Source organism: Dipteris shenzhenensis, chromosome 13 (genome assembly GCF_047967505.1).
Source record: "Dipteris shenzhenensis isolate YYH24624 ecotype China chromosome 13, Dip_SZ_1.0, whole genome shotgun sequence".
NCBI classification, from domain to species: domain Eukaryota; kingdom Viridiplantae; phylum Streptophyta; class Polypodiopsida; order Gleicheniales; family Dipteridaceae; genus Dipteris; species Dipteris shenzhenensis.
Window position 1 is genome coordinate 4,289,827 of NC_141608.1, and position 17,561 is coordinate 4,307,387.

Below are 17,561 nucleotides of genomic sequence, written 5' to 3' on the forward strand. Positions count from 1 at the left end.
TCTCACATAGAGTGAGAAATCTGCCTTGGAAATCTAAAAGCCAATAGTGAAGGGATACTATCCTATCTTGTCAGACCATGCTCTAGGTGCTTGCTTCAAGCCATACAAGGCTTTCTTCAACCTCCAAACAAACTCAGGTTGAGTAGCATGAACATAACCTGCTGGCTGCTCCATAAAGACCTCTTCTTGCAAATCACCATGCAAGAAGGCATTCTTTACATCCATCTGATGTAAAGACCATCCCTTTGATGCAGCCATAGCAATGGCTGCTCTTACGGTTGCCATCCTTGCAACTGGGCTGAAAGTTTCTTCATAATCAATGCCATATGTCTGTGCATACCCCTTGACAACTAATCTTGCCTTGTATCTATTCACAGAACCATCTGCATTGTGCTTGATCTTATAAACCCACTTACAGCCAATTGCATTCTTGTCTTTAGGCAAAGGCACCAATTCCCATGTAGCATTTGCATCCAAGGAATCCATTTCTTCATCCATGGCTTTCTCCCATTTTTCATTTCCCATGGCTTGCTCAAAAGAAGTGGGTTCTAGTTCCTGTATCACTTTGACCATATAGGCATAGTGAATGGCTGTAAATCCATCATATTTCAGCCTATCCACAAGATACCTAACCCTGGTAGACCTGTGCAAAATAGGCTCACTTCCAGGTGCTCTCAAAACATCCCTGGTCTTCCTTACTCCAGGTGTAACAACAGAGGGAATACCCAACTCATCATCAATGCTTTGTTCAGAGCCACTGGATTCACCATCCACACAAGAGTGACCTGCATTCACATCAAACATGGGCTGATCTACCTTCTCTTTTCCTTTTCGTGATACCTGCATACCACTCTCTGCATTGCTTTGAGGAGATTCTCTTGATCTCAATCTGCCTGTCCATGGCGAAGTATGTGAACCACTCCTAGAGGACACTCCAGGTCCACTAATATTTTGTGATTGCTGCTGTGAATTCTGTGCAGCATTACCATTTTGTGCATCTACATCAATCATCACATTTACTGGTTTATACCAGCTGCTCATCTCATCAAAAACAACATCTCTGCTCACTGTGAACTTATGTGTAGAAGGGTTATAGCATCTATACCCTTTTTGCTGCAGAGAATAACCAATAAAGATGCACTTCTCAGCTTTTGGATCCAACTTGGACCTCAACTCATCTGGCACATGGACATAGGCAATGCAACCAAAAATTTTCAAATCAGAAATATCTGGTTTCCTACCAGTATACATCTCCTCTGGCGCCATGCCATGTATTGCTGTAGTGGGAGTCCTGTTCATTATATAAACTACTGTAGCAACTGCTACAGCCCAATAATAATCTGGTAGATCTTTTTCATTTAGCATAGCCCGAGATACCTCTCCAATATGCCTGTTTTTCCTTTCTGTAATTCCATTTTGCTGTGGGCTATGACTACATGAATATTGCTGCTTTATACCATGCTCCTGCAAGAACCTTGCAAACTCATTTGAGAGGTACTCTCTCCCTCCATCTGACCTTAGGCATTTTATTTGCAGGCCTATATCTTTTTCAACCATAGCTTTGAAAGCTTTGAAGTGCCCAAACACTTCACTTTTCTTTTTCATAAAATACACCCAAAGTTTTCTACTGAAGTCATCAATAAATGTGACAAAATAGTGGCAGCCACCAATAGATGCAGCTTTAGTAGTCCACACATCAGAGTGGATTAATTCCAATGGCTTTTTACTCTCTTGAACATGCCTAGGAAAAGGTTTCCTTGCCTGTTTCGCAAATTGACAGGCTTCACAAACCTTGTGCATTTCTGCAACCTTGAATTTAGGCAATCCTGCAACAATATTTTGGGCTTGCATTGATTTAAGTCATTGTATATTAACATGACCAATGCGTTTGTGCCAGATATCAATATTTGCAACTACACCGGTCCCATGTGCAAACATTGCTGCACTCAATTTAGGCATGTCTGCATCCAACGTAAACATCCTGCCCTTCTTCTTTCCTTTTGCTATCAAGCGACCGTTATTTTTCATATCCTCAACAAAGCATCCATGAGGATTAAATCTAACCTGCAAGCCCTACTCAACCATTTGACCAACAGAAACCAGGTTCTTGGTGATGTTCGGGACATGAAATACATCGGACAAGTATTTCTTTTTCCCATCCTGCATAGACAAAGGAATTTTACCAATCTGCACAATAGGAGTTGCAGTATCATCACCAGTCTCCACAAATCCTGGCTTTTCCATTTTCCTTGCATCTTGCATCCATTCTGCATGACCTGTCATGTGGTTTCATGCACCTGATGTTGAGATATCGAGCTCCACTCGAGATATGCTAGGGTGACTGTTGTGTACTTATGTCACCGACTTGTTAGCTGGAGATGCGGTTGGTACACCGCCCACGAATAATAGCTGGATGACAGCTATCCTTATCTACACTAGTTCGTGGCTCAGTTAGTATGCCACCTTAGTTAGTTGAGTTTGGTTTTGAGACCCACATATAGGGTTCTTCTATTTCTTGGTACTTGAGTTCTTTTGGCTTTCACAACTAAGAAGAGAAAAACTGTTTTCAGCCTCCACCTTTGTGTGTATCCCCCCATTGTGCATGTGACAAAGCCGCAAGTGAGACTCCTTCCCTCTCTCCCACAATCTTCACATGGTATCAGAGCCTTGTTCGTGCTAAGGAGCTCTAGAAAGCAAGCCAAGTTCGTGGTGTCCTGGTAAGAGGACCAGTGTTGCTTTCCTATTTCGAGTTTGGGAGCAAATCTCTGCAGGTAGCACAGCCAAAAGTGCAGGAGTGCACTGTTTCAGATTGAGACGCCCTTCGCAGTGTGGCGAGGGCGCTTGAGGCCGTTTCGGGGCCCGTTTTGAAGGCAGAAGTCCTTCGCAGGCACTCAAAAAAAGGCCCTGTTTTTGGCTGTGCGACCACTGCGCGGCTAGTCAGTGGAAAGGTGCCACAGAAATTGCATCGTATGCATGTGTGCAAAGATATTGGGAGTTACAGATTCAGGCCTGTTGCCTATTGATGCAAAATCGTCACTAGGAAGTGACTGTGTGGTGAAATACCACTTTCGTTAGTTTTGCAGATCTGCTCGTGTGTGGCAAAAGTTGTGTTTTTTGCAGTGACAGAATATTTTGCAGTGTTCTGTAATGGCATCTGATTCTCCTTCACAGATTGTCACTGAAAAGCTTGACAAGAACAACTTCCAGGCATGGAAGTTTAGAATGACGAATTTCTTAATGGGAAAAGGCTATTGGGAATTCATTACAGGAAATGAAGAAGAACCTGTTCTTCCTAATGTTCCCAGTCAACAGGAAATGCAGGCATTCAAAGGATGGCATGAGAGAGCCAGGAAAGTTATGTACTGGCTATCTATCAGCATTTCAGACTCCATGATTATGCATATTCAGGATGCAAATACACCAAAGGAGGCATGGGATACTTTGGCAAAAATGTACAGCACAAATACGCAAGCCAGGAAAATGCAACTCAAACAGGAGTTGCACAATGTGCAAAGAGAAAATTTGAGCATAAACGACTACCACATGAAAGTGAAGAAAATTGCAGATGCACTTGCTTCCATTGGGTCGCCAGTGGATGATGATGATTTGGTTTTTGTGACCTTGAATGGTCTAGGAAAGGATTATGCACAGTTTCGGACATCCATTGCCGTCCGTGAAAAATTTCCTGATTTTGAGGAGCTGATTGCTCTTCTAATTTCTGAAGAGCAGAGAAATGGTGGTGCATCTTCTTCAGCAGGAACTTCAAAAGAAACTGTCTTCTTCTCAAATGCTGGTAGAGGTAGAGGCAGAGGTAGAGGAGGCCGATCTGCAGGCCGTGGTAGAAATCAAAATATGCAATAAACGCATAGAGGCTGAGTACAGGGGTACAGCAATGGCTGCATGTGAGGTAGCTTGGTTGCATAAGCTACCCTATGATATGCATCAGTCTACAAATGGGCCGGTTGTCATTTATTGTGACAACATGAGTAGTATACATTTGGCAAAGAACCCAGTCTTTCATGCCAAAACAAAGCACATTGAGGTGCATTATCACTATGTGCAGGAGAAGGTTTTACTAGGTCTTATTGATCTAGTTTATGTCAGCACAGAGGATCAGGTAGCTGACATATTCACGAAAGCATTGGGCGCAGAGAAGCTGTGCAAGTTCAAAGACCTGCTTGGTGTGCAGGATTTGGGATTGAGCTCGAGGGGGAGTGTTGAGATATCGAGCTCCACTCGAGATATGCCAGGGTGACCGTTGTGTACTTATGTCACCGACTTGTTAGCTGGAGATGCGATTGGTACACCGCCCACGAATAATAGCTGGATGACAACTATCCTTATCTACACTAGTTCGTGGCTCAGTTAGTATGCCACCTTAGTTAGTTGAGTTTGGTTTTGAGACCCACATATAGGGTTCTTCTATTTCTTGGTACTTGAGTTCTTTTGGCTTTCACAACTAAGAAGAGGAAAACTGTTTTCAACCTCCACCTTTGTGTGTATTCCCCCATTGTGCATGTGAGAAAGCCACAAGTGAGACTCCTTCCCTCTCTCCCACAATCTTCACACCTGAGTCAACATACCACACATCATTTCGTTGTTCTGCACTTGTCACAGAATTGGTCATATGCTGCACCATAAATAGATGCTCATTTCTGTCATCACCCTGCCTACTAGAAGATGCATAATTGCCTTGCTACAATTTTCCATTCATAATGTCATTCTGCTTTTTATAGCAGTGCTTAGCCATATGACCCATTTTGCCACAATAGTAGCATTCAACATTGCTGTTTGCATTTTCGCCTCTCTGCCATCCACCACGGCCTCTTTGGCTCCCCCTGCATCTAGAGTTACCACGTCCTCCTGCATAGGACTGGTTTTCTTATATTTGCTGCATATTTTGATTTCTACCACAGCCTCCAGATCGGCCTCCTCTACCTCTGCCTCTACCCCTTCTAGCATTTGAGTATAAGACAGTTTCTTTTGAGGTTCCTCCTGAAGAAGATGCACCACCATTTCTCTGCTCTTCAGAAATTAGAAGAGCAATCAACTCCTCAAAATCAGGAAATTTTTCACGGATGGCAATGGATGTCCGGAACTGTGCATAATCCTTTCCTAGACCATTCAAGGTCACAGAAACTAAATTGTCATCATCCACTGGCGACCCAATGGAAGCAAGTGCATCCGCAATTTTCTTCACCTTCATGGGGTAGTCATTGATGCTCATATTTTCTCTCTGCACATTGTGCAGCTCCTGCTTGAGCTGCATTTTCCTAGCTTGCATATTTGTGCTGTACATTTTTGCCAAAGTATCCCATGCCTCCTTTGGCGTACTTGCATCCTGAATATGAAAAATCATGGAGTCCGAAATACTGATAGACAGCTAGTACATAACTTTCCTGGCTCTCTCATGCCATCCTTTGAATGCCTGCATTTCCTATTGATTGGGAACATTAGGAAGAACAGGTTCTTCTTCATTTCCTGTAATGAACTCCCAATAGCCTTTTCCCATCAAGAAATTCGTCATTCTAAACTTCCATGCCTGGAAGTTGTTCTTGTCAAGCTTTTGAGTGACAATCTGTGAAAGAGAATCAGATGCCATTATAGAACACTGCAAAATATTCTGTCACTCCAAAAAACATAGCTTTTGCCTCACACAGGCAGATCTGCAAAACTGACGAAAGTGGTATTTCACCACACAGTCACTTCCTAGTGACGATTTTGCATCAACAGGCAACAAGCATGAATCTGCAACTCCCAATGTCTTTGCGTACAGGCATACGATGCAATTTCTGCGGCAACTTTTCACCGACCTGTAGATTAGTGGTCGCATAGCAAAAACAAGCCTTTTTTTGAGTGCCTGCGGAGAACTTCCGCCTCCAAAACGAGCCCCGAAATGACCTCGAATCAGAAAAATAAAGTCACTCAGGGCTTTGCCCTGTCCCGCAGCATATAATGCCCTCTCGCCACACCACAAAGGGCGTCTCAATCTAAGACAGTGCACTCTTGCACTTTCGACTGTGCTACCTACAGAGATTTGCTCCCAAACTCGAAAAAGGAAAGCAACACTGGTCCTCTTACTAGGACACTACGAACTTGGTTTGCTTTCTTGAGCTCCTTACCATGAACAAGGCTCTGATACCATGTAAAGATAGTGGGAGAGAGGGAAGGAGTCTCACTTGAGGCTTTCTCACAAGCACAATGGGGGAGTACACACAAAGGTGGAGGCTGAAAATAGTTTTCCTCTTCTTAGTTGTGAAAGCCAAAAGAACTCTAGTACAAAGAAAATAGAAGAACCCTATATGTGGGTCTCAAACCAAACTCAACTAACTAAGGTCTCATACTAACTGAGCCACAAACTAGAGTAGATAAGGATAGCTATCATCCAGCTATTATTCGTGGGCGGTGTACCAACCGCATCTCCAGCTAACAAGTCAGTGACATAAATACTTAACGGTCACCTTGGCATATCGCGAGTGGAGCTCGATATCTCAACATCAAGTACATGTGTGTACTTGCACATTGAACTGCTTATACTTGACAAGTTACTCTATCTCCATGCAGTTTATTCTTGGAATTTGAGGCCACAACAAATCTCTACACAATGCATTGCAAAAGCTCAAGACATACTCTCACTGATGGGACTTTACAGAGGCAATGTGAAGCTTAAACAGGTCAAGAAACAATCAGAAAAGACACAAAATCTTTTTGCTAAAGTGTCCATGAGTGGAGGAAAGGCAAGAACGTTCTTGTCCAACCACAATGTGTAAGAAAATAATACAATGTCTATGCTCAACAGATAACAAGATCTCGTATGCAAGAGAGAAAATAAGATAGTATGGAGGATCAAAAATTTGATTACTATAGAACTGATACAATAGATGGGCTACCTCCCAACCGTGCGCTCCTGTGAAAGAAGCTTCGGTGGCATGCTAGAAACAATAGAAGATAAAGGCTAGATGCTAAGGAATTAGGGTTGTTGTAGCCAATGATGAAATGGGCTTCACGGACTTGCTCTTATATAGCCACTAGTCGTAGTCGGTTAGGCTCAATTGGGTGACCGACCCAGTCCACCCAAAACAGTCGACTAGGGGTCAGTCCTAAAATAGGCCACCGACCATATGATAGAACTGGTGTGCAAAACAGAGCAACAGACCTATGGTTATCATTTGGCCTAGAGCCATCCGGGATCATTTGAGACTCTAAACAGGCCTCGCAACCCGAGAGTGGGTTGCCCCAGGAAATGCTCCCGTCTACCCTCAGTGTGGTCAATCAAGGGATGCCTTCCCACACTTGCATGTAGCCTAGTTGGTAGTGTGCCAACTCTATCTGAAGTCGTCCAGCCATCAGGCCACACACGTCCCCCATCTGGTGTCCAAACAAGGACCTACCGGATAATCGAGCTACTCAAATGCCTTCTCCTCATATGGGGGGCTTACAAGTAGAGTTAGCTGGTTCCCGCATAGTTACACGAGAGTGGAGCATTGATATCTAACACCCCCCCTCAATGTCCACCCGCAAGTGAACTTATTTTTTTGGCCCAATGCCAAGTCGATGAAGATGCCTCTCTAGCAAGTCTCTTCCAAGAGCCTTCGTGAAGATGTCCACAGCATTCTCTATAATCGGACAGTACACCAAGTTGACCTCTCCATCCATGATGAGCTCACGTACAAAGTGATATTGAATCTCAATGTATTTTGTGTGAGCATGGAACACTGGGTTCTTTGCAATCGCCATGGAGTCGCCATGCAACTCTGATTGTCACATGATAACTGCGTAGGCTTGTTTTGCACTGCACCCATGTCCCCCAAAATCCTTCTCAACCACATTGCCTTGCAAGAAGCAAAGCATGCAAATTTGTACTCGGCCTCGGTAGAAGAAAGAGCAACTATGGGTTGCTTCTTGCTGACCCATGACACAACTCCAAATCCAAGTGAGGAACAGTACCCTGTCACTGATCTCCTACTGTCCACGTCTCCTACCCAATCCGAGTCATAGAATCCAGTCAAGATGTTGCCCTTGGTATAGGTGATGCCATAATCAAGTATGCCTTTGGTGTATTTCAGCACCCACATCCATGCCCTCCAATTGTTCTCTTAGGGCTTATTGAAAAACCTGCTTAGTACACCAGTCGCAAAACTGATGTCCGGCCGTGTGTTGCACAGGTAAATCAAGCTACCCACAAGCCTTCTGTAATTGGCTTCGTCCACCAGTGGTGATGAATCCTCGTTTGAGAGCTTCGCGTCAACCTCCATAGGGGTACCAACTGTCTTGTTGTCAAAGTGCGGATCATACTAGCCTAGTGCACACAAGATTTGCAAAAGAACTAAGGAGGCTCAAAGCACACTGAATAAGACATGAGAGTGAGATAGAAAGTCTATTTCTCTTGCAACATGTATTCAACAATACATGAGAGGACTCTTATATAGAGAGTGCCCTTTGAATAGTCAACCCATGTGGGATCCTCTCATCCACATCTCTCCTTGTGGATATCCTCAATCCACATCTCCACATCATGTAGTCTACATCCTAGGGTGGCTACTTTAATTCTTTCCTATACCATACCTTAGCCTTTTAATCTATGTGGTCATGGCACCATATCTCTCAACACCTCCCCTTGGTGCCATGATCCTTTGGCTACTGCAAGGTGGTCAGATGTGAGTTACATTCCATCACCTCCCCTTAGTGCATGCATTGCTACTTAAGGTAGTCAAGTGTGGCATTTACATGTCAATACCTCCCCTGGGTGCTTTCATAGCTACTCTCAAGTGGTCAGCTTTGATTATAAACATATGGGCTAAAGATGGAAAGGATTTTACTTTTCAATGCTTTGTAAAGAACAAGGGAGAGAGATAGGAGACTCAAGTTCAGCTTTCTTCACAACACACAAAAGAGAGAGGACACAAGGTTGGAGGGTGAAGCCTTTCTTCACTTTTGCACACAACAACAATACAATAGAAGAGGGAAATACCCTATATCTCAAAACCTAGAATACGTGGTTCATATGTGAACCCAAACCAAAAACATATGTGGTACTATAACTACACCACGAGTACAACTAACATAGGCGGTGACATAAATGATAGTCATCCAGGAGATATATCAGGGGTAGAGCTTTATATCTCAACACTCCTCCTCAAGCTCAAATCCATCTCACGTACACCAAGCAAGCTCCTAAATCTGCGAAGCTTCTCGGTACCCAATGCCTTCGTAAAAATATCAGCCACCTGCTCCTCAGTGCTGACATAGACAAGATCAATCTCACCAGCTAGAACCTTCTCTCTCACAAAGTGATAATGCACCTCAATGTGCTTCGTTCTAGCATGATAAACTGGGTTATTAGCAAGCATGATGCTGCTAATGTTGTCACAATGAATGACAACTGCTGCATGAACTGACTGTCCCATATCTGCAAGTAGCTTCCGTAACCAAGCTACCTCACATACAGCCATTGGTGCACCCCTGTACTCAGCCTCTGTGCTCGACAAGGCAAATGTTGGCTACTTCTTGCTGCTCCAACTGATGGCACCACTCCCAAGGGAAAACATAAAACCACTAGTAGATCTCCTGTCTGAGACACTACCAGCCCAGTCAGCATCTGTGTATCCATGTACCTGTAATGCACACCCAGCTTCATAAAACAGTCCATAATGCAATGTGGACTTCACATACCGCAGTATGCGCCTAGCCGCATCCAAATGTGGCTTCCTCGGTGCCTACATAAACTGACTTACCAGCCCCACAGCATAGCTCAAATCTGGTCTGGTTATAGTCATGTAAATCAAGCTACCTACTATGCGCCTGTACATAGTAATATCTTCAAGGAGCTCACCTGTCTCTGCATTGAGCTTCAAATTCTGCTCCAATGGAACAGAAATAGGCTTACAGCCTGTCATCCCATATTTGGACAGCATGTCCAAACCGTATTGCCTTTGCAACAGCCATATCCCACTCGGGGATCTAATAACCTCAATGCCTAAGAAGTAATGCAGCTCTCCCAAATCCTTCATCTCAAATTTTTGCTTCAACAGCAGCTTCACTTCATTAATGTCTGCATCACTATCACCTGTAATAATCAAGTCATCAACATAGATGACTATAAGCACAATCCCTCATTTTGTCTTTTTCACATAAAGTGAAAAATCTGAATTGGAAATCTGAAATCCAATAGTGACAAGATATTGCCCTATCTTGTCTGACCATGCCCTCGGCGCCTGTTTTAAGCCATACAAGGCTTTGCGCAACCTGCATACAAAATCAGGGTGTAAATTATCCTCATAACCTTCTGGCTGCATCATATAAACCTCTTCCTGCAAATCACCATGCAAGAAGGCATTTTTCACATCCATCTGATGCAAAGACCATCCCTTTGCAGCAGCCATAGCAATTACTACTCTCACGGTTGCCATCCTTGCAACTGGGCTAAAAGTCTCCTCATAGTCAATTCCATATGTCTGTGCAAAACCTTTGGCAACCAATCTTGCCTTGTACCTGCTAACAGACCATCAGCATTGTGCTTTACTTTGTAAACCCACTTGCAGCCAATAGCCTTCTTATCATGAGGCAAAGGCATCAAATCCCAAGTGTGGTTTGCATCCAAGGCAGCCATCTCTTCATCCATAGCTGCTTCCCAATTTTTATGCCCTGCTGCATCCTCAAAACATGTGGGCTCTGGCTCCTCTAGAACCTTGACCATATAAGCATAGTGATGTGCTGTATACCCATCATATCTCAGCCTGTCAACTGGATACTTAATACGAGTGGACCTCCGTACAATTGGATCAATTGCAGGAGTCTTTAAATCATGCCTGCTTTTCCTTGCACCAGGTGTAACAACAGAAGGAATCCCAAGTTCCTCATCAAGGCTCATTTCAGAGCCACTTGACTCTCCATCAACATGAGAGCTACCAGCAGACACATCAAACACTGGAGCATGGTCCACTTTTTATTTTCCCTTATGTGATACCTGCACAACACTATCAGGACTGCCATGTGACGATTCACTAGATCTCAATCTCCCTGTCCATGCATTAGATCCACTAGTAGAGGACTCTCTGGGTCCACTCAAGGCTTGAGATTGCTGCTCTGGATTTATTGCAGCATTCCCATTTCCTGCATCTGCATCTTCTACCATAACAGTTGGTGCATACCAGCTGCTCATTTCATCAAAAACAACATCTCTGCTCACTTGCATTTTGCGGGTGGAAGGGTTATAACAGCAATACCCTTTCTGGTGCAGAGCATATCCAATAAAGATGCATTTTTCTGCCTTTGGATCCAGCTTTGTTCTCTTCTCATCAGGAACATGAACATAAGCTATGCAACCAAATACCTTCAAGTGAGAAATATCTGGTTTTTGGCCTGTATACATTTCTTCAGGCATCATGCCATGGACAGCTGCAGTGGGGGTTCTGTTCATAATATAAACAGCAGTTGCTACTGCTTCAGCCCAAAAATAATCAGGCATGTTTTTCTCATTTAGAATCGCCCGTCCTACTTCTGCAATATGCCTGTTCTTCCTTCTCTGCAACCCCATTCTGCTGAGGGATAGACCTCCATGAGTACTTCCTTTGAATTCCTTGTTCTTTCAGATATTCACAAAATTCTTCTGAAAAGTACTCTCCCCCTCCATCAGATCTTAGCACTTTAATATGCACACCTTTCTCTTTTTCAACCATGGCCTTAAAAGCCTTGAAATGGCTGAACACTTCACTTTTGTGCTTCATAAAATAAATCCACACCTTCCTAGTGTAGTCATCAATAAACGTCACATAATAATGGCATCCACCAATAGAAGCAGCTTTGGTTGTCCAAACATCTGAATGGATCACTTCCAAAGGTCTTCTACTCACCTTAGCATTTTTGGGAAATGCATGTCTGGCCTGCTTACCCATTTGGCATGCTTCACATACCTTTTGCATTCCCTCAACTCTGAATTTAGGCAAACCTGCAACAATGTTTTTCGTTTGCATAGATTTCAGCCTTTGTATATTCACATGCCCAATGCGCTTGTGCCATATCTCAATATCTGCAATGACACCTCTCCCATGTGCAAACATAGCAGCTTTCACCTCAGGCATATCAACATCCAAGGTGAACATTCTGCCATTTTTGTTGCCTTTCGCAACCAAGCGGCACTTATTTTTCAAGTCCTCAACAAAGCATCCATCAGGATTAAATCTAACCTATAGACCTTGCTCAACCATCTGGCCAACTGAAACCAGGTTCTTAGTGATTTTTGGAACATGAAGTACATCTGCCAAGTACTTCGTTTTGCCATCCTGCATAGCCAATGGCACCTTACCAACCTGCGTAATTGGGTGCGCAGTATCATCACCTGTTTCAACATAACCTGGCTTATCCAAATTTCTAACATCATGAAACCACTCACCATGACTGGTCATGTGGTTAGAGGCACCTGAATCAACATACCAAACATCATTGCAAGCTGCAGCATCTCCTGACATGGAGTTAACCATATGCTGCATCACAAAAAGGTGCTCATTTCTGTCGTCACCATGCCCACTTGATGATGCATAGTTGCTTTGCTGCAACTTCCCACTTTTGATGTCATTCTGTTTTTTATAGCATGTATTCTCCTTGTGTCCAGGCTTTCCACAATAATAGCATTCTGTGCTGCTATTTACTTGCTGGTTCCTTTGCCATGAACCACGGCCTCTTTGGCTCCCCCTGCCTCTAGAACTACCACGTCCTCCTCCATAGGACTGGTTTTCCTGTTGTTGCTGTTGGTTCTGATTTCCTGCATGGCCACCAAAACGGCCTCTTCCTCTACCCCTGCCTCTACCTGTATTCGAGTAGAAAGCAGTCTCTTGAGAAGTTGAGGTGGCTGAACCACCATTCCTTTGCTCTTCACTCAGCAAGAGAGCAATAAGTTCCTGAAAATCAGGAAATGTTTCACGGACTCCAATGGATGTCCGAAACTGTGCATAATCTTTCCCAAGACCATTCAAGGTCACGGACACTAAGTTCTCATCATCAACAGGTGCTCCAATGGAGGCAAGGGAATCTGCAAGGCCTTTCACCTTCAAGGAATACTCATTTATATTCATATTTTTCCTTTGCACATTGTGCAACTCCTGCTTTAGCTACATCTTTTGTGCTTTGGTATTTGTGCTATACAGCTTCACCAATGTATCCCATGCCTCCTTAGGTGTCTCTACATCCTGTATATGCACAATCATAGAATCTGAAATGCTAACAGACAGCCAATACAAGCATTTTCTAGCTTTTTCATGCCATTCTTTAAAGGCCTTCAATTCAGCAGGAGTGGGAGCAGCACCCAACACTGGTTCTGCAGTTTCACCACTGATGTACTCCCAAACTCCCTTTCCCATAAGGAAGTTTGTCATCCTGAACTTCCATGCTTGGAAGTTGTTCTTGTCACTGACAATGGTAGACAGATTCTCAGACATTTTACAAATCACGAATTGCAACAGCAACCTGTAAACACAGCAAATGCCTCGCAAGGGCAAATAGCAAAACTTCTGCAAAAAGCCTCACAGGGGCAGATATGCAACACTGACGAAAGTGGTATTTCACCACACAGTCACTTCCTAGTGACGATTTTGCATCAACAGGCAACAGGCATGAATCTGCAACTCCCAATATCTCTGCACACAGGCATACGATGCAATTTCTGTGGCACCTTTCCACCGACTAGCTGCGCAGTGGTCGCACAGCGAAAAATAGGGCCTTTTTCAGAGTACCTGCGAAGAACTTCCGCCTTCAAAACGGGCCCTGAAACGGCCTCAAATCATATACTGCACTCTCGCCACACCGCGAAGGGCCTCTCAATCTGAAACAGTGCACTCCTGCACTTCTGGTTGTGCTACCTGTAGAGATTTGCTCCCAAACTCGAAATAGGAAAGCTACACTGGTCCTCTTACCAGGACACCACAAACTTGGCTTGCTTTCTTGAGCTCCTTACCACGAACAAGGCTCTGATACCATGTAAAGAACAAGGGAGAGAGATAGGAGACTCAAGTTCAGCTTTCTTCACAACACACAAAAGAGAGAGGACACAAGGTTGGAGGGTGAAGCCTTTCTTCACTTTTGCACACAACAACAATACAATAGAAGAGGGAAATACCCTATATGTCAAAACCTAGAATACGTGGTTCATATGTGAACCCAAACCAAAAACATATGTGGTAGTATAACTACACCACGAGTACAACTAACATAGGCGGTGACATAAATGATAGTCATCCAGGAGATATATCCGGGGTAGAGCTTGATATCTCAACATGCTTCATGTCAATGACGTTCTCTTCTTTGCTTGATGTGTGATGCTTTATTCTTCCATGTGCCTTAACGCTTTATGTGTGGATGCCATCTTCTGTGCTATGATCATCTCATGCACTTGTGCATTCATGTGTCGCTTTTCCATTTGTTGCAAAGGTCTTACCAATTGATTTCTTTCAATATTGACAGTGTCTAATTGCTAACAATGATTCTGACCTGACAAACATATGTAGAGTCGAAAAGGCGATCACTTTTCCTTTTTGGAGCATGTCCAAATTCTTCTTGGATTGGAAGTTACGTCTTGTCGAAGTTTTTGAAAAAAAGGGGCTATTGATGATGTGGCATAGGGGTTCATATGCAGCTTGCAGAATTGTGCTTGGATGGCATTGTGCTTAGGTGGCACATAGTGATGTGGCATAACTAACCCTAAACCTAACCATGGTTGTAACTTGACTAGAGTTCAAATCTATCTGCCACATGGCTATTTCTTGGCCTTGGTTAGGTGACATGGTAGCTAAGGTAGGTTTGGTTCCAAATGTGCCATGTGTCATTTTCTTGTGTATCTCGAAGAATTGGAGAACTTTGGATTTTTTCAAGACGTCGTTGATGCACAGAAGATCATGGTAGGTGTTCTTCTGAGCTCTTTGTTTGGAGGTAGGCTGAGGCAATTCGTTGGCTATTTGGCAGCTAGTTACCCGTGTGCTAGAGTTATGGACCGTTTGCTTGAAGCGCCCTCTGTAGAGTTGCTGACTGCTTTGTTGGAGGCTTTCTCTATGCTGATGAGAGGCAACGGGAGTTACAGAGTAGATGGTGGCTTGTAGCTTGGAGCGATGATGGGAGCTACTACTGGAGGCTTTAGCAGGGTGTCATTGTGGCCGATCATTGTTGGGGTAGTAGGAGCTTGAAGGAGGCCAGCTAAAGCCTTGTGAGCTTAGGCTGTTGGAACGATGGAGGAGGCAGCGATAGATGGAGATAGCTATGGACTGCGTAGGAAGTCTACTGCAAGGCTAGAGCTTTGGGCTTAGAGCCTTAGAGATCGAGTCGATGAAGGTTCGGCTAAAGGCCTTGGAGCTACAGATCATGGCTGAAGCATTGATGGTCCACTTGGAGACTCAGGGCACTGTTTGAGAACGACGAGGGTGTCATCCAATTTTTTGAGCACTTTCTGATGCAAAAAAAAATCGCATCATCTTCAGAGATTTTCATGGCTGTACTCTTCTGTCATCTCCAGGAACTCGGCTGTGCATCTCACTTGAGCTGGAAGCTTGCATGCAAAACTATCATAGATGGGGGAGCCATGATACCTCCCAATGCCAATTTTTGAGGTCCTTGCCCCAACCTATGTATCAAGCGAGACCCCCATTAGCCTTTACGGCTCCCCCTAACCCTATGAATGCACAAAGTGCTCGTTTGGCTAATCCAAGTTAGTACAAAGTAGAACAGGCTCTGCTATCGCCTCCCATACTGGGCCCCCAACCTCCTCCACCTTGTATAGCTCCTATTAATCAAGTATTGGAAGAGGAAGTGCCCAAGGATTGGGAGGAGATGGATCTAGACCATGGACCCCTTGACTACTACCCTTATGAGGAAGGAAGTGGCACCCTAAGTCACTACCTCCTGCAAGAGGATCAGCAAGTCCCAGTGTTCCAATCCTTCCCCTTGAATGCAAGGGCTAGAGACAAACTATGTTGCTCAAAGGTCCCTGATCCAATGATATACCTGCCCCTACAAAGGTGAGTGCCCCTACAAAGGTACTTAAAACCCTCCAGTGTCATGCTTCAAGTGTCAGGGGCCACATTTCTTAAAGGACTACCCCTATAGGGATCTTATCCTAGTTGCTCCTCCCACGATAGACCCTACACCCTAAGAAAGTGAGGATCATGCTCTTCTAGTGCAACGTGGAATTAGCAAAAGATCAAGGGGGATCAAACCATAGAAGAAACTCCATGAGAGACATGTGGTAGGCAATACTAAATCTATTCCAATGTGTGTGTATATGATCAATAATACATGATAGGCTTCTTATATAGAGAGAGCCTTTAGAATAGTCAACACATGTGGGATCCTCTAATCCACATCTCTCCTTATGGATATCCTCAATCCACATCTTCACATCATGTAGTCCACATCTTAGAGTGGCTACTTTAATTCTTTCCTATACCATACCTTAGCCCTTTAATCTATGTGCTCATGGCACCACAACTCTCAATACCTCCCCTTGGTGCCATAATCCTTTGGCTACTGCAAGGTGGTCAGATGTGAGTTACATTCCATCACCTCCCCTTAGTGCTTGCATTGTTACTTAAGGTGGTAAAGTGTGGTTTACATGTCAATACCTCCCCTGGGTGCTTTCATAGCTACTCTCACGTGGTCAAGCTTGATTTACACAACATAGGCAAGGTTGGCAAGGTTTTTGCTTTTCAATGCTTCATATCGATGGTGTTTGCTTCTTCGCTTGACGTAGCTTGATGGATGATTCTTTGTTCTACCATGTGCCTTAATGCTTTATGCATGGATGCCATGCTTCGTGCTATGGTCATCTCATGCACTTGTGCTTTTGGCATGCTTATGACAATGATGTATGCATTCATGCTTTGATTTGTAGTTTGTTGCAAAGGTCTTACCAATTGATTTCTTTAAATATTGGCAGTTTCTAATTGCTAACAATGATTCTGACTTAACAAATGCGTAGAGATAAAAAAGATGATCACTTTTCCCTCTTGGAGCATGTGCAAATTCTTCCTAGATTGGAAGTTATGGCTTGTCGAAAAATCTGTGAAGAAGAGGGGGCCTTGATGATGTGGCACAAGGATTCATATGCTGCTTCCAAAGTGTGCTTGGCAGGGGCTATTTGCTTAGGTGGCACTTAATTAATCCTACCCTAACCATGGTTCTTTCTGGTGAGTTAACTTAACCATGGTTTCTTTTGGGTTGCTTAACCATTGACCAAGGTTAAACTAATCCTAGTGATGACAAACTCAACCAAGGTTCACTGTGGCTAGATTAACTTAACCATGGTTAGTTCCTATCCTGCCACATGGTAAACAGTTAACTACTCCCAAACCCAGGGTTAACTAACCTAACCCGGGTAAATTTTTATCTTGCCACGTGTCTGAACCTTAGGAAGAAAGGCTTTGTAAAAAGAAATCTAAAGCAATGGCGATGACAGAGCTATTGTTGACCATGATGGCGATCACGATGATGGAGCTTCTAGGTTGGCTGCACAAGCAAGAGGAGAGCTTAAAGCTCTCATGTAGGTTGTTGATGTGGTTGCATGCATAGCTCCACTGAAGGAG